Here is a 23,283-nt window from a genome sequence, read left to right as displayed (position 1 = left end):
TTTCTTCTTCTTTATTCGTTTTCCTTTTTTTGCGAACACACTCAACACACACGCGCACACATTAACATGAGCCGGTGCCGGGTACGCAGAGTGAAAGAGACTGCTGATGCTTTGCTGGAAGATAAACCGGTTTTGTTTTATTTACACACACATTTGCACACTTCTTTTTATTCTTGTTTACTTTAAAAATTATTATAATTATTTCAGCACATAAAATAATATTTTCTATTCCGCTTTTCTTTGTAATTTTCTACACTTTTTCGTCGAACGTTTTGTAGCTTCTATTTGCCCATCTGCTTTCATGCCGATATTCGCGTAATCAAGCACGAGCAGGGGCCGCTGTGTAACGCTGCCAGATCGTCAAAGTATCGCTGCAGAGATCGTGAAGAGAGCGCGCGCAGAACTGCCAATCTGTTTGAAACTCTCTGTCTGTTATTTAACAGCGCTGCAAATGTTAACTTAATTTTAACATTTGCATGTCATTTACGGCAAGTTTCAAATGGAAACAAAAACTGCTGTTAACTTAATAAATAACCTAAATTGTGAGTATAAAGAAAACGCAAAGGCTAATAACTCCCATCTGTTAATAGCATGAGATGTGACTATTTGTTTATGTTATTTCTGCGTTTATCTCTCTGCTGTTATTAGAGTGGCCAAAATATAAAAATGTAACGACGCATTTTCCAGGTAAAAAAATTTATTTTGCGACTACCTGGCTAAAAATCAACCCCGTCATAAATTAAGTTAAGACGCAAAAGAAGGGCACCCAAATGACAGGCCTATTTTCACACAAGGGAAAACAGGCGCGACCTTTACTAAAATTGTCTCTATTGTTTTGCTTTGAAAACGGGAAACGTTTCCTAGCTATGACAAAAACAATGAACGAACCAAAGGGCACACACACCTATACACTTATGTAAATATGTGTGAGTGTGTAACCACCCTTATGGCCTTAACGATCGATTTGCAATAAAGGAAAGCGTTCAATGACAGACGAAAATTATGACACAGTTTTCTAATCTGCTGCAAATCTACAAACTAGGAAGCCAGAACTACGATCACTTTCAGCATATATGTAGACATATACATTGACGTAAACCAAAACGTATTTACATACATGGAAATCATGGTATAATGTAATTAGAAAATGCCCATAGAATTGACATTAAAATTGAAGGGCAATGCAACTGAGGCGACGTGTGAAAAATCATTGTCAGCAAATGAGCAATTTGTTAAGCCTAGTATGCTAAGACAGCCATTAATTAAAGTGCAGCTTAGCTAAGATGAACTTGAATTTTAGTAAAATATAATTTGCAAATCTTATAGGCCAAATAATATCTTTTTAGAGTTAAAGACAGAAGTTCTTGTAAAATTTCAAATTACTAGGCCTAGTATTATTATTTATATATAATTCAAGAATTAATTCTATTTATTTATTTATGTATTTCTTAAAATTATTTTTTACAGGAGACCTTTTTTAAGGAACTTCAAGATTACAAAATCACGTCATTATGTAGGAAGTTCACTAAAATATTTTAGTTCTATCAATCATAATAGAATAAAAATGAGTGCTTTATTTAAGTATTCCTTAGAGCTGTTTGATTGGGTATGCTTGCGAACATTCAAATACATAACTCAGCATTATTATTATTATAATTAAAATAACTTAAATTTGATTGTATGTTAAGTAAAGTCTGATTTTAATCTTTATCTTAAATATAAAAGTTCCTAATTATAGAAAAATATTCTAGAGATAATTAAAGTTAGTCTTTTTCAAGAAACTGCTTTATCTATTGTAAATACAATTTAAAGTTAAGGAAATATCTGGCTTAATGCTAGGCCAAATGAAATTTTGTAGTATTTGTATTATTCCCAACCCACACACAGCATTTGATGAATTGAAGCTCCATTCGAAAGATTTTTAAAGCCGCATTAAGCGCTTTAAGCTCGCCAGGACATACAAAGGATGGAGGTCGGAGGGGAGTCAAAGTGCTTAAAATATGTAGCTATATATGTGTATTTATGTAGTATATGTGGTAGATATAGCTGCAGTTTCCAGTTTCACGAAATTGCTGGAAATTATGTGAGGGCGTCTGTTGTGAGGGGGGTGGGGGGGGGGGGGGGTGAGTATTGCAGGATGATGACTCAGGCGGTTGGACATGTACATGGTACATAGCATAAATAGATGTATATACGTGTACATATATATATATATACTTATATGTACAAGCGAATGCATTCAAAGAGCGCGCGTTGTGGCAGCTGCCACTAGCTGTTGTTGTTGTTGCCACAGTTGCCCGGCATGCGCAGTGAGGCGGGCGAAAAATCAATTCAGCTAAAAGTGCGCCCGGTTAGGGAAGTGCAGGGCCTGAGCCAGAGCCAGAGAGCAGTCCCAACAATGGCAACATTTGTTGCGCCACAAGCAGAGCAAAGTAATCCCCGATTCCTGGCCCGGCATCCTGTCTCGTTGCGTGAAAGGAATGGCCAGGACATTGCCGTAAATTGCATTACTGCGACGCTCAGTCACTGCGTGTGTGTGTTTGTGTGAATGAGGGTGTAGGCTTATGTAATACATAAAAGACAACACCGCCCCCAAGTTGCGCCAGGGTCTTCTCCACTGGCCTGGGCTAAAAAGTTTTAGCTGCCAACTCAGCGAACGTCCTTGTTTGAGGTTATTTCTGTGTATATTACTGAGTATATAGCTAGAGTGTGTGTATGTGTGGGTGTGCGAGTATGTATGCAACTTTTTTGCAAGTTGAAATTCCTGAAATCCCTTTTAGCCTTTCATTCAATCATTGCTGAGTCTGACGGCGGCAACGGCCCCATTGGTTATCAAATGCTGGGGCTTTGGACTGCAGTCAAAGTAATTTGAGGACTCTGCCACAGACCGTTGGGCGTGAAATTTATCAACATCAAGCAAAAGGCAGCAGTGGCAGCAACAACAGCAAAAGCGGCAACAAAAGCCGATACTAGCAAGTTGAAGGACACGGGAATGACAGCGTCTTCAGAATAGTATAAGCACGAGCATAGCTAGAATTCAATTCATATAATCTGAACGACACATACGAAATTTCTATGCTGAACGTAACATTTAATTCCTTTCTATATCATACATCTTTGATCTTAAAAAGCTTTTTATGCACATATGCAAACATTTTGCTTCTCATAAAAAATATAGATATTGATCTCTACGACTAGACTGTTTGATATAGTCATTCTATTTCCACGTCTTTCAGGACATGTTCAATAAAACTTAAAATTTTTCTTATTACAGGGTAGATATGTCCCATAGATTATATAATTCTAATTATCTATTTATTTATTCAATTTTGTATACAGATATTTTCTTTTGCTGTTTGGCAATGAGAACTTCACAGATATTTTCTTCTGCTATTTGGCAATGAGAACTTCACTTAATATAACTTTTCAATCATTTGGTACGTTCGGAAACAACTATTTTGGTAAAAGGTTCTATTTCAGTTTTCTTCTATCGGTTTCGGTATCAGTTCCGGTACGTAACGGTACACCAAAACAATTGAAATATTACAAAATGATAAGGTGCCGTTTTATAATAATTATGACATCGAAGTAAAAATCTATATCCAGGGGAATAAAATATTTTCAACGAAATTAAAAAAACCATGATCAAAATGACATTACGCTTGAAAATCGGTTTAGTTTTGACCAAGTTATGACGTTTTGAAGTTGGTCAGACATTGGATCTAGTAAGTTTACAAGTCAAAATTTTTGTTCAATTTCCCATGATTTTTGACAAGAAAACGAAACGCCTCAGAATCAAGTATAAAGTTTTCTTCTACATTAATTATGATATAAGGAGTTGATTAAAAGTGAAAACTTGAGATTTAAATTCAAAATATCAAAGGGGAGACCATTACCATTAACGTGGAACCATGATGGTGTTATTCCCTGATAATAACACATACTTTCTTAAATACTGCTCTATTCTGAAACGTTTTAATGGCTTCTGTAAAATTTCACTGTAAAGGTCGTATTTTTTACTTTTCAGAAAAAATTCTCGCAATTTAACTCAGACAAATAATATTTTTTTACTATTAGTTTGCATTTAATCACGATTTCAATGAATACTCACAGTATTTTAGTCCGGGTTTGAATATAATTACTGGTTTATTTTTAATACGAGAACATTTAATATTCAACGCAACAGCAAAATGAGCTTGCATTGAATTTATCTGAAATTTGAATTCTACATAATATTATGCGCATTTAAAGCAATGAATTGATGTAAAATTCTGCTACTGCTGCTGTCGCTGCTGCTGCTCTGCGACTGCGATGCTGGCAGCGGCTTTAAAGATTACATAAATGCATTGAGTGGGTGGAAACACGAGCCCTGGGCGGCTCAAGAATTCAGGAAAAAACGTAGTGCAGCTTTTTTTGAGCATTCGCCTCTCTTATTAACTTAAATGCTGGCGACCTCAATTAAAGCTGTGGCAACAGCGGCAAGAGATGCGTTGTGGCTTGGGTGTGTGTGTGTGTGTGTGAGAGAGGACTGGCAAAGTCAGAGGGCAAAGTTGAAGCTATAACAGCAAAAACAACAAAAAATGACGTAGCGCTGGTTGGCAAAATCAAGTGACGCAACCGGAAGCAGATGAGGCGTTTTTATGTACGTGTGTGTGTGTGTGTATTTGTGTTCAGTGGGTGGCATTGGATGTTGTAGGCACTGTAAACAGTGCGCCTCATTCTCATCCTTAGCCCGATTTCATGCTATTGAATGAAACTTGTTTTAGGGCGACAGGGAAGATGGAGGGGAGGGTGGAGGGGGCGACTGTTGTTGTACAGGAAACAATTTTCAATGTTGTTGTGACGCTGACGGCAGAGGCTGCTGTCGTGACGTCGCGTCGCTGCTGGCGTCGCAGTTGCTTTTAAGGCGCATGCGCGCTTACAAATTTAACATATTATGTATTCAGGAAACATGTAACAGTACATATAAATAAGTGTGTGGATGTGTGTGCGTGTTATTGTTGTTGTGTAAGTGTGTGTGTGTGTGTGCTGTATATAATATTTGCCACCCACAGCCGCAGGGCAGCAACAAACAAAACAATAACATAAATTGCAGCGCAGCTCAAAGACAAAAATAGATGGAGAATATTACGAAAAATTGTGCAGGCGACTAAACATATAACAACTACAACAACAACAACTACACGGCCATGTCACTATGCCTGCAGAAAATGGCCGTAGCTAAAATGAGGTCGTGGAAATGGAAAATGAAAGCAGTTCGAAGAGACAACGACGCCATGTTGCAGGCAGAGCAGCAGCTGAAGCAGCGCAGCAGCTGCAGAGGCATCGCTGCCTACCCCCTCCCTTTTCCATCCCGTTTCAAGTTAATGCCGGCAAATGTTTCTCTGTTTTCTGTTTTTCATGTGCAAAAATCTAATGAAGCTACAACAACAGCAACAACTGAAACAACAATAATATGGAGAGTTTGTCCTTGTTATTTTTGTTGTTGCGTTACATTTTATGTATCAGAGATGCAACTTGGGAGTGGCTTTAAAATACAGATAACAAAAAAGAGAGATGGTATACAGAGTTGAGAGACAGTGTTGTGTGGCAATGACAAACATTTTCGTTGCCTACTTTTCAGCTTGTGTCGCAAAAATAAATATTAACTGCAGAAGAAACAAAGACCACTCCCATACATAAGGACCTTATGTATCCATATCTATACATATAAATAGGGAAATACAATGGCAATTAAATGAGATAAACAACTGTTAAGCAAAGCATTTTACATTTAATGGGAAGCCATTAAGAATGAATTACAAGATTAATGGATTCTTCTTTATTATTGAAGAGGGACAAAAATGGGAATTATAACTGTGTAAAAATTAAGTATGTAAAAGACAGTAAGACGTATTTCTTTAAATAACCCCTAAATTATATTTATATTCTTAATAACCCTCTCTAGTCTAATTGATTAAGTCCTGAATGATCTAATGTTTACTTCGATCTGATCTACAAGAACCAGTTGAAGGAATAACGTTTAATCCATTAGAATACAACTCTGAAGATATAGTCTTGAAATTTAGTAAATCTAAATTGCACTTTAAAGACAACTATTCAAGTAAATAACGTTTGTTGCTCACCAAGTTATTAATTATTGTGCTAAGATTTGTATTGGAATTTTATTCAGAGCTGGTAGATGAGTTCTTTACTAAATACGATTGTCATAATGTGAACTAGAATAAGACAAAAGTTACCTGATAAACAATTAATTAGGTCCCAATTAAAATATTGTATTTATTCGAGCTATTGTCTTGCTTGAAATTTTTGTCGCTTTGAAGTTGAATTAAGGAGAGAAAAACTAATTAAATTAGTTTTAGTTTGACGTTGCTGTCAACTAATTGGATGTTCTGCAATGGTCATGACTAACGATTGAAGAGCACCCCAGGATGAGGGCCAAAAGGACCTAACGTAAACCGATGATCAACATTTGAGAGCATTTGGCATGCAAATGTCAATTGCAGATTTAAAATAAAATGACGGCCATGGCCGCGTGGCACGTTTAATCCTGCCACATGCAACCAAATCTCTCTTCCCCTCTCTCTCCCTCTCTCTCTCTCTTTCTCTCTCTCTCACTCTCTTACACACAGATGGCTTTTAGTCTGTTTCTAAATGTTGTTAACCGCACTTAAAATGTGTAATTGAATTTGGCATCCGAGCGAGCGTTGGCAACTCTGTAACTTGGTTTGCAGCACGGCGCAAACCAACTAAAAACCTACAGCAGGCGGACAATGCAATTACACACACACACACACACACACAGGAGCATAATCAGCTTTGACACAGCGTAAAATGTTGACAATTTAATTAGAATTGATTTTCCGTTCGATATTTTCCAGGGAAATGCACAGTCAGAGTCGCTGTGGCTACAACTGTTATATAATGTGAGCTACACACACATTTAAATATATATAAATATATGTATGTACGTGTATCATTTAACTGCATGGCAACAATATTTATTTCACTTGCATTTCTACTTGTTTTTCATCTCTCTCTCATCCTTTAGAAAGTCCCCAAATTAATGAGCAGTCTTTTGAGTTGCAAGACTGCTCTGATATTATTCCTGTCCCTCTCTCGTCCTTTCTCTGTTTCTTTTTTCTACCCCTTTGGCAAACCGCAATGCAATGAAGCATTCCACATGAAGATTGATTATAGCCCAAGTTTTAATGCATTTTGCCATTTATTTCAATGCATGGAAGCAAAGGATGCGATGCCACGCCCTCTGGCTGCAGTAGTGGCCGAAAGAAAAAGAGAAAAAGGAAAGAGAGGGAGACATGTGATATATGCCTGCACTTTATGAGCATAGATAAACATCTATAAGTATCGATATGCTACAGTGAAGACATTGATTACATTCTCAATGCAGCTGCAAAAAGAGCTCTCCTTTTAGGGATATTATATCATTGAATAGGACACTCACAATTCCATTTGATATGTACTTATGTGCACTCAAGTGTTCGAGAAACGACAGTAATAATACCATTGGAAATAAAAGATAGTAGTATGCTATAAAACTAAAGACAGTAAGCAGTTGCTATGACGCACTCATTTTGTTTTTGACAATATTGTTAATTTTTTAAAGTTTTGTTACTTCACTTTTTTCCATATTTATTCTCATTTCTTCTAAGAGATTCTGATCTGGCAGTAAAGTCACATTTTTCATTAATATTTTTTTAATATTAAATGCGTCTAAAAAAACATTTTCTTCCTTTCTACTTCGATAATATTTAGGAAATTTACTATTTAAAGGAGATACTCTACTTATTTCTCCCAACCCTTTTCATCTCTTTTAAATTGATATTACTATTACGAGTATATTATTTAAGATTATTTTGCTTTCCTTTCCTATTATTTTTCTTTTTTCTGTTTCTCTAAGAACTTCTTCCATTTCCAGCTTTGTTAAATAATATAGAAGCTCAATATCTTCTCTCTAAGTTTCTCCATCGTTGGGATATAATTTATGAGCTTACTTTATATTTCCCATTTTAAGATATATAAAAAAACATCTTATCGAGTTTCCTTCCCCACTCTTGCCACACATATTTAAAAAAATGTTTTTTTCTTCCATTTCTTTCGATTCTTTCTTCATCAAATAGCTTCATTTACAACTTTTTTTTAGTTATTGTGAAACTTCCTTTTAAGTCAGGAGTATTATTATTGGATTTATTTTCAATTTAAATTACTTTTGCTTCAATAAAAAATACTCTTTTGTTCTTGCGCAAGCTGAGCAAATTCAATTTCCTTCAAGATTTCTATCTTTTTTTATTTAAAAGTAAAGTGATTTTCTCTACAATTCCTATGCACAAATAATCTATCTTCGAGTTATTGAGTTGCTCAGGGATGAGAGAATAGTCAGTATTTATGTAAATTTCTTGACCCTTCCAGCAGGAGTTGTAGCTAAAGAAAAGGAGGGCATTTACTCGACAGGCAGGCGAATGCAAAGGATAAAACTGAAACCTGCCAAGATTGCACAAATTCCAAAGGGAGAGGGCAAACCATATTTATAAGGCAGGCAAAACCACAACATTTTGGCCAATCCACTGACCATGCCACTCCCTTGCACAAACAGAGGCAGCTCGGCTGCCAAAATTGAAAATAAATAAATAAATGAAAGAAAAAATAAAAACATGAACAAATTTTTGGACGTGTGTATTTTTGGGGGATAGAGCATGTATTTATGGCCATTACTCAATGCCCCAGCAGTCATAAAAGTTTTAAAATGCATTTTTACGACACCAGCAAAAAACATGGCAAGTGCTCCCAAAAGCAACAACAACTGCAATAACAACAGCAATAAGAGCAGCAGAAGCCGCAACCACCATAGGCTAAACGAAAATTGTCCACAATAGCAATTTCCCCTTCAATCTCCAACACACAAAATATATGTACATTTTTATACATTCTATAAATGGGCGTGGCACGAGAGTAAAACATGCATTCTTTTGTATTTTCTTTTGGCTAATTGAATTTTGCAAATACAATATATATATATATATATATATATATATATATCTTTTAATTGCAAAAAGGAAAGGAAAATAAAAATGTTCGTCATGTGGCGTATGCGCAACTTTCAAACGAAATATCACACATACGGCATGTTGTCCCGGCTATTTTTTTTCTGAGTAGCTTCGTAACGATCCTATAAATAACTGAGCAGCTGTCAATTTGCTTGTCCATTAGCGATGCATCATTTAAATTGACATTTTGCGCGCTGCAGTTGAATTCTCAATCTATTCCCACAGTCGCATTTAGTTAAATCGATTTGCTATCCAAAAACACTACAAGAAACTGCGGCACAACAAGATGCAGGTAACAAGAAGGAAAGTTGTGTGTCTAACAACAGTTTCAATTTTTCTGCAAAATGAAATTGTATCTAATAATTAAAAAAAAATTTTGTTATACTTATATTTTGTTTTCGACTTCTTCTATTTCCCTGATATAACTTTATTTCCATTTATATGCATAATTTTAGCTAACTACATTTTAAATTCAATTTTGACTTCTTCTATTTCCCTTACTTTCATATGTTTAATTTTGATAGCTAAATATTAAATTTAATTTTGACTTCTTTTTGTATTTACCTTCTTTTCTTATGCATTCCACTTGAATATGCAGATATTTATGCTTATTTCTCGTAGTGTTTACACTTGACATTTTCAGGTTAATGCAATTTTCAAACGCTGCATTTGCTTGTTATTGTTAAATTGTAAATGCAACTGCTATTTGCTGTGAGTGGTTGTTGTTGTTGTCACAGTTGTTGTTGCTGTTGTTGTCAAGCATATTAATTAGGTTCCGAGCAAGCAGAATTATATAAGTTACTCGCCCTGTTTCTTTGGCACATCTGTGTGTGTGAGTGCGATTCGTGCACATATTTATTTGGCAAACCAACCACACATTGCACCACAAAGCAAATGAGAGGCCTCAAACCCACAACTATGCTGTGTTGTCATTCGTAGTTACCTCCAGACGACGAACAACCGGTCGGTCAACGCCTCCGCATCAGTCGGACACCAACATAAGGTTGAATTGTTTTCAATGTGGTTGTTGTAGTTGTTGTCTTGTGGCGCCCGCCTAGTGCGAAAAATATTTGTGCACTTTTCGGACTCGCGCTTGTCAATTATTCGAATTCATTCATTCATTTCTGCACTTATTCATTTATTCAGTTTCATTCCTTTTGCTGCTGCTGTTTTTCTTGCCTAGTTTCCTTATATGCAAAAAGTCAATAAACAAAGTTGAGGTTTCTTTTGCAAGTCAAGGCAAGGGGAGAGCGTTAGAGGTGGGGAAAGAAGAGGTGGTTGACTGTTGTCTGCAATTTGCATACGCATTTGATGGTTGCACATTGCGTAAATGTCGCTTCGGCTGCACTTTAAGCCACGTCAACATTAAATGGGCTAAGGAGAGTCACCTGCCACTTGCCGTGGCACTTAAGTCGACCTCACAGTAACAGTTGCAACTGCAACAGCAACTGAAACTTCAGCTTAAACTTCATCTAAAGCTTATTTCAAGTCAAGTCAATTCACAACCTCACGCACTTAAATATTAAGCACGGTAAAGACGAAGTTGTGGGGGTAGTTTTGAAAAATTCAATTTGATTGCTCAACAGACTCCTACACACAACAACAACATAGACATCTCTTCGATACTAAGTACATAAATAAAATTAAGAAGCTGCGCTCTAAGCTTGCTTTCAAGGCAATCGCATTAAAACAAAATTTTATTGACAAACTTTTGTTGGCATATCATTATTATTATTATTATTTTTTTTTTTTTGTATTTATAGTTGGATAAAAGATCCGATTAAACTGCTGCTATAGAGTCAATAGTAAATTTACAAATGTACAACTATTGTTTTTCAGATTGAAAAATGTTCTAGATCCACACGTCTTGTGGCACTGAACTCACATGATTTTTTTCTCGTAAATATCTGATCGTAAAATATAATTTTGTGATATTTCTCATTTTTATTGAAATGTAAAAGAAATCTTTAAGGTAGCCGAATCTAAGCATGTGTATTTTAATCTTAGCATCAATAGAATTTATTTATTTCATGAATATCTAAAGCATTAATGATTATCTTCTCAGTGTCTAGTTTTGGTTACAACTATACGATTGCTAATAAAGCCTCTATATTATTATGTCTAACTAATCTAACTAACTTACTAGTCTGATTGAGTTTCCCCAATTCTTGCAACAAATGTTGGACTAATCATTTTCTTTCCCCAGAACACTTAAATTTAAATTCTTAATTAAATTTAATTAATTTATTTTTTAATTTTAATGTTGATAGATAGATAGATTGATAAACTAATTTATATTCAAAATTTTCTTCTATACTACTTAAATGGATCAAGTCACTTTATTAATGACAGTTTTTGTTTAAGCTGCGTAAATTACTTATCCTTCTGTTAGCAAGTTATACATTCTTCAATTACTCTCCAAGTAATTTATCAGTCATTTGTCTTATTTCATTTATTTTGTCAAGAGTTGCAGCTGCAACCGAAACTTATGCCTCAAATTCAACACAAGACAAATGAGTGAATGATCAGGCTACAAAGTGTGGCAAGGGGCAGCGAAAAAGAGAGAACGAGATGAACTGACGCCGTCTAATTAATGAGCTGATATTAATCACGAGGCAATGTGCAATGCGTTGCATATGAAATACTACAAGAACAATGAACGTGAACACTAGGAGCAGAGACGGGGTGGTGGGACACGCCTCCCGGTGATGCCAACTGTCTGGGCATGATTATCAATTGAGCAACTAAAAAAAGGGGCAAATGTCATCTTGACAAGTGACTGGGAATTTCATAATGCTAATGCAGAGCGACAGTTGAAAGATGTTGATGATGATGATGATGATGATGATGATGCTCCTCTTTTGCATTCCGGAAAAGGATAATGCAATTGATTGGTTGGCCGCACGTAACCAACGCTAATAAGCTGGGCGTGGCAGCAGCTAAGCCGCCCGTGGGAGACACAAGACGCTTCGTTAGTTGCCAATTGACAGAGCAAAACAAAAAAAAATCTAAAGAAAAAGAATGAGTTGCGGGGAAGGGATTGGAAAAAAAATGCCATGCAAATTGGCTTGGAGCCTCGGACTCACAGGATAAGCCAAGAGGAAGTGAACTGATTGGTCTGCCTGCCAAATGCCTTAGGGAAACACTCACTGAGATTACACAGGTGATAGACACACACACACACACATGTGAAGCGGAAAACATGCTGGCCAATGGTGCGTATGATTGATAACTTCCTATCGAACTTTGAAGCACAAAGCAGAGGTTGTTTTATTCGTCTTAAAAGCAGCTTTAAAAATTTCTAACTTTTTGAATAGGTGTACAACATTTGACACTAAAAAGCAATTTATTCATATTTCTAAAATAATTAAATATTTTTTAGCAATCTGTTTATAACTGATTTGAGATAAAAAAAATTTGACTTTCGGAAAGTTATTAGTATTTTGTATATCTCTTCTAAATAAAATAAAAAAATTTAGATAAAAAACTCGAAATACCTCAAACCAAAATATTTTCTACATTGATATTTTGATGAATATTTTTAATGTGAATATATATCCCACAAGTTTTCAATTTTTCATACTTCCACTTAAAAATTAAAATAAAAACTTAAAAATTAAAACATTATATATTATAGAGAAATACCAAAAGTTTCTGAATCGAGTTATGTAAAAACATATATATAAATTCTTAATACAATGATTTGCTGCTGGAGCTAATATTAATAAGTGCAGAAACTTATTAGAGCTGAGTTAAAGGAAACAATAGTTTCTTAATTTCTTAAAAACTTTCCTTTCTTCACACCTTATACACTACATTTAAAGTGAGAAAAAAATGGTAGGAAATTCTTAACTTACATCACAAAAATTCAATTCAAATTTTAATTTTGCCGCAGTTTCTTTTCTTATTATCTTTAGTTTCTTTTTGATGTTGCTGTCTCTTGTGTTATCTCTTCATCAGCTAATTCTTAAGTTAGTTTTCTTGTTTGTTGTTGTTTTTGTTTGTCAATTTGCTTTGCTAGCATTTTTCCAATCACTATTAGTTAAATATATATTAATATTTATTTTGTAATGTTTATTTAACACTTGACACGTTTTATTGATTTTTGCATTTTTTGTTAAAGATTTTTTTGTTAATTAACTTTTCGCTAAGCTTTTGTTGCTTTTGTTTTAAACTATGTAAAACGGTTTTTTTCTTCGGCTTTCTCATTTGAAATCTTAGCCGAGGCCGCGTCGCTGAGACAGAATTGAAATGGAGAGAGAGACAGAGACAGCAATAGCGGCGATAGCGTTACAAGTTATCGAAACTGCTTTTAAGCAACTGACAAAATGTAATTCAATGCACGGCCATTGATATCATTGATATTGTTGTTGTTGCAGTTGCAGCTGATGTTGCACATGTTGTTTCTGTTGCTGTTTCTGTTGCACTTGCAGTTGTTGTTGCTGCTGTTACTGTTGTTGCTGCTGCTGTTGCTGTTAGTCTGCAATTTGTTTGTTGCTGCTGTCGCTCGTGTTGCAGTTGCAGTTGCACTTGTTGTTGTTGCTTGAGGCAATTGTTGTTGTTGATTCTGTTGCTTTGTTCTTGTTGCATTTGTTGTTCCATTTTAATAACTTTGTTTTAATCTGCGCCTAGCACCTGCAAAAGATACACACAAAGATTTGTGAGTGAGGCACAATGCAGCGTGTTGGATGAAGTAGGGGATGTGTGTGTTTGTGTGTGTGTGTGTGTCTGAGTGTGCATAGTGATCTTTGACCCTTTCTATAATGTCTCAGAGTTCCGTTAGTAATCGTTATAACAATAGCCAAGCAACAGTCAACAAAACAACGCACAATATTTGTCAGTCTATTGACCCAAAGCCAAAGCAAACGGAATTTGATGAGAGAAGACGAGACCTGAGGCCAAAAAATCAAGACTCAGATCCGAGTGGAAGATCATATAATAAAAAAAATAAATAAATAAATAAATAATAATAGCTCAGACGACGCCTTGAAAACACAACTTCAACTGAAACTAACTCATTGGCTAATTTATTGAATTATGCTAATTCAGAGCAAACAAAGACTCGGCTCACAAATTTGTTTGCACACTTTTATGACTGGGGCGTTGTTGACTTTTTAACTTGTATTTATTATTTGATTTCCTCATTATAACCAGTTTCAAGAATCAATCCAACGATCGATCGTTTTATGTCCAAAGTGGGTCACACACAACCACAATGATTAACGATTAATGTTGAACTGGCCATAAATTTTTGGCGCGCACTGTGCTCGCTGTTTATGGCAGACAGCTGATCGTCATTTGTGGCAAGTGCAATAAAAGTCAATGAATTGAGCTCAATTGAAAGCCATTGAAACAAGTAAGTGAGCGACGGAGAGAGATAGAATAATCTGTGTAATATTGCGCATACGACGCGTTGTACAAAGTGCAGGATGATAGCGAGTTATTAATTCTACTCTTGTTATTGTTTTTATTATTATTCTCATTGTTAATACGCTTTGTCAATGGTACTTTCCAATTGTACAAAGTTTGGCTGCAGACTGTTACATATCTAATTTGAGCATGAGTAATTTTGTTACTTCAAAAATAAATATCCCGTTCTATTTATGCACATTGTATTTCTATCTAACGAAAATGACAATATATACATAATCTAATTTAGCGGGCTGGTTGTTTCATAGATCTCAGCTTCCAGCATATAACAAATTTAATTTAAGCTTTAAATACTTTTGAAAGTAATTTTTTCATATTGTAGTATTAACATAAACTTAACCTTGAAAATAACTATATATTGCGATATTTTAAAATAAATGTACATAATTAATTTTCAAATATCTTTTTGAGACGTTCACACATTAGTGTCAAAGGAAAATTTTTCAATTCTAGCACACAATTTGTCACTTAGGATTTGAAACTTTGACTAGGTGAAAACATAAATTTACAGACTGAAAATCAATTTTAAAACAAATAAACAAGTACTCAATATAGGTTCAAAACTACTATATTAATTCAGTTCTTTATTTTGATTTAAAGTGAAATTTGTCCGCCTGAGTTAGTAGCGATCTCACTATATATAGTCAATTTATTATACAAACATGAAGTTCACCTCTTAGTAAAATCAATTTTAAGACAGCTTCGACGTATGCAAATTTTACTCTATATCACGATCGTATTTCTGTATAAGCCAGCTTCTATTTTAGAGCATTTACAAGTCGATCTGTGAGAATTTTAGCAGATATTGTTGTTCTTACACAAAGATAAATTCATTGTATTGCGTGTTTTGCGGACTTTATCTCTATGAGTGTTTAGTATGAGAGAGAGTATGTATTATCATCTATATAAATGTGTAAATGTTGCTTGTTCATCTCATTTATATAAGAATATGAGTATGTACATCATATATATATATTGAGTGTTATTTATTTTATTTGCTCATCGATTGTCTAATTTGAAAAGTTAGCAGAGAAAAAACTTGTCGCAAAGGTCAACTTGATTAGCGTGTCTGCAGCGTTTTGTGGCAACTGTTGAGGAAATTGACAAATTTCACGGACTTGACTGACAACTGATTGAAAGGCGGTGTTAGAGGGTGTGTAACTTATTTAACATACAAACTTACACATTTACATCTAAGTTTGAATTTAAATAATACATAAACGCTATATTTATGGCTGCCTCAATAATCCAGGACTTGAGGCAGGCATAGGACCTTCAGGAGAAATACGCACCTGCAAGTAAATAAAAGAAAAGAAAATAATTAATACAAATATTCATTTGACATTTGGCTTTATTTTATAATTCATGAATGCTTAATGAGCTGCGTTGACATTTGCATATGAAAAGCACACACAATTAAGCAAGTAGGAGGACTCTTTCGATCCCACACACTTTACACACACACACACACCGTACACACTTTTGTGCACGTTTTAAGCCCCACCCAAAAAAGTGGCAGCACATTTTGTCTACTTGCAAAGTGCAAAAGTTCAAAATGTTAAAAACGTTGCCAAGAAATGCCAAAAAGAAAAGATACAGAAAATAGACAAAAATAAATGATATTCGCTTGTATATTATGTTTAAGCAAAAAGAAAACCAAAGTGAGATAAATAAAAATACACAAAAAAATATGAAGATGACGTTTAAATACTCTGTAAAATTAAAAAAAAAATTTTGCAAGAAAATAAAGCTTAAATAAGTTCAAGTTTATAGATGGATAGTAATGTAAATTAATAGTTTTGTATTTTTTAATATTTCCAGAAGAAACTTTCTGTCTCGATGTTTTTATTAATATTTTTAAATAAATGTAACAATTTGTTTCTTTAAGGACTAGTTACACTGGAAAAAACCATTAAAAAAAATTTTTACTGTTAGTTTAATATGGAGTTTTACATAAATAAACAAAAAAATATATAGGTTCAATACTAAATGATCAGCATATCGATTAATTTGATTGCAGTATATAAAGAAATCTATATACTTTTGTTATGCAATTTGTAAACGATATACGATATTTTGTTAACATCATGATAAAGTCATTATTTCGGCAACAATGCAAATAGACAACAAGAAATGCTAAATTTGCAAATGAAAACATTTGGGAAAAGCGATACGAGGGCGGAAGAGGGGGATAAAGATGTTATTAAAAAAAAAACTGAACATCTCAGAGCCGGCAACTTTAATGATGATGACGCAGATTTTTTTTGTGCCAAAAAAATAAAATAAACTTACACACATATACACTCAGATATATATGTGTATGTGTTAGTATTGGTGTCTTGTCTGTGATTATATAAATAAAAAGCAGCAAATGGGGGAAAAAGAAATAACGCCGATAAAGACTCAGAGAGATATGTTTGCCATGACCAGACGATGACTTCCATGACAATCGCCCGGCATTCACTTGACTGTCTCCCATTCTCCCTTCTCCCTTTAGACAGCACCTCTCTTTCTCTCTATCTCTCTTTCCCTTATGTATTGCTGTCACTGTTTCTCCACTTTATTGTTGGGCTGTAATCTCTTTTTTTTATGCGCTTTACTTTGTTTTCTTTGCGATTCCATTTTCTTGTTGTTTGCCAAAAGTTTATTGATCTCTGCTCTGACATTGCGTGGCAGGTTTGAAGGGGAGAGGAACCAAGGGGGACAGCTGCTTCGCCATGCTGTAGAACCGTCTGCTTTTCCCTAACAACTTTCGCATTTTCTTTGTTAAATTTACGAGCAATCCAAGAAATCATGTCAAATATTCCAAGGCCAATGCCAAAAATACAAATAATGAATAATAAAAAAAGAGAGAATTTCACGCAATTATTAATGGCAAAAGGAGAGGAAGATGTGCGGAAAGGGCCTGCCTGTGAAACGTTGCATATGGCACAATAACAAAACCAGCAACATATCATAAATAGACAATTTAAGAACCGTCCGTAAATTTATGACAGCAGCGTAAACAAAAACAGAAAATATGTGGAAAAAACATAACCAACAGCTGTTGTTGTCCATTAAATACATTTAAAAAAAAAAAACAAATTTTAAAATAATTTCACAAATAAATAAAGAACGAAATTATGTTGAAAACGATATCCAAGTGGAGGAAGGCAGCTCTATAACAACAATAATAACCCACTAATCAGGGCAGCATCCTTAAAAGCAACTTCCAAAGTCCAACGACAGCAACAACAAAGCATCACAACATTTATAATAATAATAACAAACAAAAAGCGACAGATATGCAAATGAAGTTCAGGTCGGGTTAAAGAAGAAATCAAGAGAAATTCAAATTAAGCAATGTGAAATGTATGAGGCTGTCGTTCTAGACTGCGAGATGCCCTATAATCAAGATGTGTGTACCTAAATGGAGAAATCCAAATACATATGTGGGAAATTTTTGATGGTTTCATTTCTGGATATATTTAAATGGAAACGATCTTGAATAGCATCCGATATTTTCATATTTTTTTTTGTAACTCTATAATAAAATAATGGGGCTATACCAGAATTAGTTAAAGATAGAATAACTTTAGATCTAAAAATATATATAAAGTATAATATATAAAAATAAAACTATATATGTTTCAATTACGTTCAAAAATCTTTGAATCAGATCAATTTTGTGGTATAATTAATGCAAGTACAACGATTTTGTCCACTTTAAGTTTACAGGCTATGCTAGTTAAAATTCAAACATAAAATATTTAAATGCGATGTTAAAAACAATATTGACGTATACGTCGCAGTTAACTGATGCATTAGTCAGCAAGAAATAAAAAAGAGAGCTGCCGCCCGTCCAAAAAGAAACTTGAAAGAGACCAAACAAAGTCATTGACACCAAAAAGCACACACATAAAATACAACTCAAAAACAATAACAAAAGAAAAAAAAACATACTTTAAGAGATGCAAATGATTTCAACTTTAATGTAAAAACTTAACCTAGCTTTCTCGTTCTCTCTCACTCGCACTAGTGGGCCACAAAAAGTTTAATTTTCGCTAGAAGGATAGCGCTGTAATTAGAAAAGCGCCACCTGTCGGCCAGTTAAATGTGCCTCACACCGTTTAACTTGCAACTTATTGTTGTTGTTATTGCTTCGTGACAAGATTCAAAACAAAATGCAAAGTAGACAGCAACAATAACAACAACAATAACGAAGCGAAGAGTGCAACGATTCCCCATCACTTTAGACTGCCTCTCTTTAATTCCCTCACTTTGCTTAGCTAGTTTTTACAACAATAACAACACTGATGCAAATTGAAAACTTGTTAAATATTCGCACTTTTTTGTTGGTTTCGTTGAACTTTTTGGCTAGCCAAATGTGCCACGCCCACCACACCCACCACGCCCACTACTAGCGCTCTCGTCGTCACACTGCAAATTGCATATTCAATGAATTTACCGTTGTTGCTGTTGTTGCATGCATTGGCATTTGCTTTTTGCTGTTGTTTTTGTTGTTGACAAAATTACCGCTTTTTTGGCGTAAAGAAAGCAGCACGACAACAACAACAACAAAAAGTAACAATAATAAAAACAGTACTAAAAAGCACTCTATAATTTGGCATAGCTTTACTTGGAATACACTTGCCAAAATAAATACAGAGTCCTTTAAATATGTAAAGTTGTTTTATCATTTAGTTGGTATTATTTTATTTCATGCAAGCCCGTTCTTCTTTAACTTAGCCGGGTGGAAATCAGACCTAGATTTTTGAACTGAAGAAGTTCTATTTGTGGCAGATCGGAGACTCTAACTATAGATTCACGGGACCATATTTCATATTTCGTAGATTAATTTATTGTATTCTAATTTATTATATTATAATTATTTCTCATTCTTCTTTTTCTATACTATACGTAATTTTCTATTAATTCATTACAAAAAAAAAGTTTTAAGATGAATTAAAACTTTTTTAATCATTTTAGTTTATTATAATTAAAATATTAATTTTTAACTTTACTTTAAATGTTAAACAATTTTTGGTCGCCTGCTATTCTATTTTATGTCAAACTCCAATAAATTACTTTTACTTCAATAACAAGAAATTAAAATGAATTTTTTTATAAGAGTCAGGAACATTAAGAAATTATCATGTTTCTATAAAAAAAGGGTATGCCAAATTCGTTATTATCAAGTTAAATATTTGCTTAGATTTAATACTTTTTATTTGTTTATTTGCTTATGCAATTTCTAAGTGTGTGTGTGTGTGTGTGTGTGTGCATGCAGCGCCATGTCGCGTGCAGCCAGCAACAGCAACAACAACACGCATATAAGCAACAACATAAGTTTAGGTGAAATTGGGTTTAGTGTTCAATTTAACACCCACGTTCTAGTTTGAGTTTGTTGGCCTCGACTAAAATTGAGCAGCATTTGCAATAGTTGTTGTTGTTGTTTGTGTTGTTTCGCGTTTTGTTGCAACAATTGCTGTCGCAGCTGCTGCAACAACAGCAACCGTTGCTAACCGAATGCAATCATGTTTAATTATGCATTCCACATTGTATTTGTTCTGTTCTCTTTTATTCTGTTTGGTTTGGTTTTCTTTCATCCGCTTACCGTTATATGGAAACAGTAGCAGCAACAACCACATCAACAACTAACAACGCCTCCATGAAAACAGCAAAACAACAATGACAACAGCTAGCAATGGGCATCATTTTTCGTTAGTTTTCCATTAATTGATTGATAAACCAATTTTGGAAATAACAACAACCGGAGTTGCCTTCATTTCCGTCTTACAATCCACTTCAGATATAAGAAGAAGAAATATCTAGAAAGAATAAAAAATCATTGAAGCATTTCAAGAGGGCCCACGTCTTTAAAATTAACATAAATATGTTGCACAGATTGGCTTTTATAGATATATAATAGATTGCCAGACATGCATAATTAACAACAGACCAGGTGGGTTGGTCTTCTCTCTATGTTTAGTTTGGGGGCTGCTACAACTCTGGAAACACTTGAGAAACAAACATAGATTCCAAGACGCTTTGCGTGGGCTTCAAACGACACTTGGAGGGACTCAATGGAATTGACTCTAGGGTCAGGTCAACGCCCCTTTTTATTTGCATATTATTATTGTCATCATTGTTTTTGTATTGTAATTGTTATTGCTTGACTGCGTTTTTATTCTTTTATGCCTAATTGAAATTGTATTAAATGGGACTGTTGAGTTTTCTCATAAAACAACATACTATAATATATAAATATCAGCTTTATATTCTGGTTTTTATTTTTTATAGATTTAAAAATTTTTTGAATTTAGTGCTGTCAATACAAATAAGATTTATCTGTTAACTTTTAAAAATGAAATTGATAGCATCTAACGGAAATCAACATATTTGTGAGTGATTGTAAGATTAAGTATGTTAAGTCTTTAATGAAATTTACTGAGGAAAAAAATTTCATGATCTAGTTTTTGACAGTTTAAAATAGTCTGTTGATAATTACTAACGGGCTAGGTGGTTATAATTTAGAATTAATAAATCCTAGACGAAACATATAATTCTATACTACATAATTTTTCTTAATAAAAGTTGATCTTTTCTGGCTTCAATTTTTTTTTCTTTTTTGCTTAGCATTACTCGATCGTAATTGCTAGAGTATCTTAACTTCGTACAAATTTATTCAATGTCGTATCATCTTTGTCGTTTTTTTTTTTGGATTTTGTTTGAGTATGTTTTTTTTTTTCAAATCCAGTGGCTGGTTTCGCTTCTCTGTTGAGCGCACAATTAGTTCAATGCTCATCATCGTCAGCCGTCATAGCAATTTGCTTGAAAATAAACGCGAACAAATACAAATTATTATTATGATTTTTTTTATTTATTTATGTTAGTTTTCCTTTATTTTTTTAATCAGATTTTGCACTATGAATCAACAATAATTATTTTTTTACAACAGCAACACGTATTGCAGTCGGGTGCAACGCACTCGAATGTCTCTGTGTCTGAGTGTGTATGTGTGTGTGTGGCACTCTTGTCCAGCGAGGGATAATGGGAGGGGAAATGCTCCTCATCGGGTGAAAGCAACTACAGTAAACACTCCATGGCAATTAAAGAGCTGACGACTGCAATTTCATTTAGACAAAACTGCGATTGATAACTGTGATCAACGCTTCAAGCCGACTGACAAAATATAGGGGCCGAGAGGCTCAGCGGTAATTGAGGGGTAACTGCTGTCAAGTTGGTTGTAATTACTAGAGTTCAATAGGTCACTATGACCCCAAAACAACTGTGCAGATAAATGGTTGAAATACAAAGCAAATTGAAATTGAACAGTGACATTGAAATTGAAATGACAGTACTTAAGAATCACATTTTTAAGCTTAATACTTTTATTAGATTTGGCATTGCAGTTGAAAGCTAATATTGAATATTACAATATAAGTTCAAATTGAAATAAGTTTAAAATCAAATTGATGAGATTTAACAAAATTGAACAGGTTGTTAAGAGCAATATCATATTTAATATCAACATCAAATAAATAAATATTATCATAAATAGTTTGAAATTTCTGTGTACATCAAATAAAGTAAACAATAAACCATTGAAATTGAAAAGCGTAGACGTCGGGAATTGAATCAAATATCAACACTTGGCCACCTGATGACCGGCTAAAATAAATAATAAAAAACAAGCGCATGACAAAAATGGCAAATGGATGTTGGCCAAGTCTAAAGAGCTGAAAGATTTATGTGGGAATGAAAATGGTAAGCGGCGTTGAAATGGCCATGGGACCGGAGGAGCTGTCATTGATTGCTATTAGCCACCCTTTTTGGCCAAAACAAGCAAGAGACAGCAAGAAAACAGTAACAACGAATCGCACAAATAAATTGAATAAGTCATAAGCTATTCTGTAGTTGTTTGTCGGAATCGGTCGGTGTTGCTGCGGTTGTTTTTGTTGTGTTTGCTCCTATTCGTATTGGAACCGGTTTGACGTTGCAATCACTGCAGCAGGTGGCAAAGCAGCTCACAACAACAGCTACAACAAAACCAAATGGACAGTGGCCAATGGCCCCCGCAACGTTGTTGCAATGGACAATGGAATGAGTTTGGAGTGTTGTTGCATGTATTGGGGCATGACTTGATGAGTTGCCAACCGGTTATGTAAATTAGAAGCAGAACCAACAACGACAGCAACAACATTGTTGCATATCATGCATTTTAAATGCTGTGGCAAGAATCGAGGGGCAAGTGGTAAAAGGGGCATACAATTGAATGCTGAAATTTTATTTTTTGGCAAGCGGAAACACCAACAATCATCAAGAATTAAATTTCATTAACGAGAAAAATTTATATTAAAGTGTTTTTGTCCCTCTTCAAAAGGAAATTGGAAAGGGTTGAGATAAAATTAAAAAAAATTGTCGGCGTGGTGCATAAATTATGCTGGTGGTGCCACTTGAGAGGCAACAATTTGCTTTGAGTAGGTAGACAGAGGAGCCTTGGGAACAATCTAAAGATGATGTTGTTGCTTGATGATGATGTTGTTGTTCTTGTTGCTCAAGTGCCCTGTCCTCAAAGCAAAAATTAAAGAAAATATCTTTAAAAAAAAAAACAATCGTTTTCAAGGTTAAAAAATAATGCCTTAAAAAAAATCGGTAGGATCTCTCTTTAACCAAAGCAGCAGCAGCAACAACAACAGCAACAACAGTGTTGACTACCAAGAAAACCTTGGAGAGACTTCCTTGAAGAGCTGCTCGGCCCGGTTGTGTGTGTGTGTGTGTGTGTGAGATCGCTTGGTACAAATTT

At 34.5% G+C, this 23,283-nt stretch overlaps 1 protein-coding gene across 1 annotated transcript in view; it reads right to left on the bottom strand.

The window, feature by feature from the left end:
• Window positions 1–23,283, bottom strand: part of LOC117782291 (protein split ends) — a 68,002-nt gene that overhangs the window by 21,308 nt on the left and 23,411 nt on the right. The gene's annotated exons all lie outside the window — the stretch shown is intronic.

Source organism: Drosophila innubila, assembly GCF_004354385.1.
Source record: "Drosophila innubila isolate TH190305 chromosome 2L unlocalized genomic scaffold, UK_Dinn_1.0 4_B_2L, whole genome shotgun sequence".
In the NCBI taxonomy this organism is placed as follows: domain Eukaryota; kingdom Metazoa; phylum Arthropoda; class Insecta; order Diptera; family Drosophilidae; genus Drosophila; species Drosophila innubila.
Note: the sequence above shows the minus strand (reverse complement) of the source record. Positions and strands in the feature narration are given on the sequence as shown.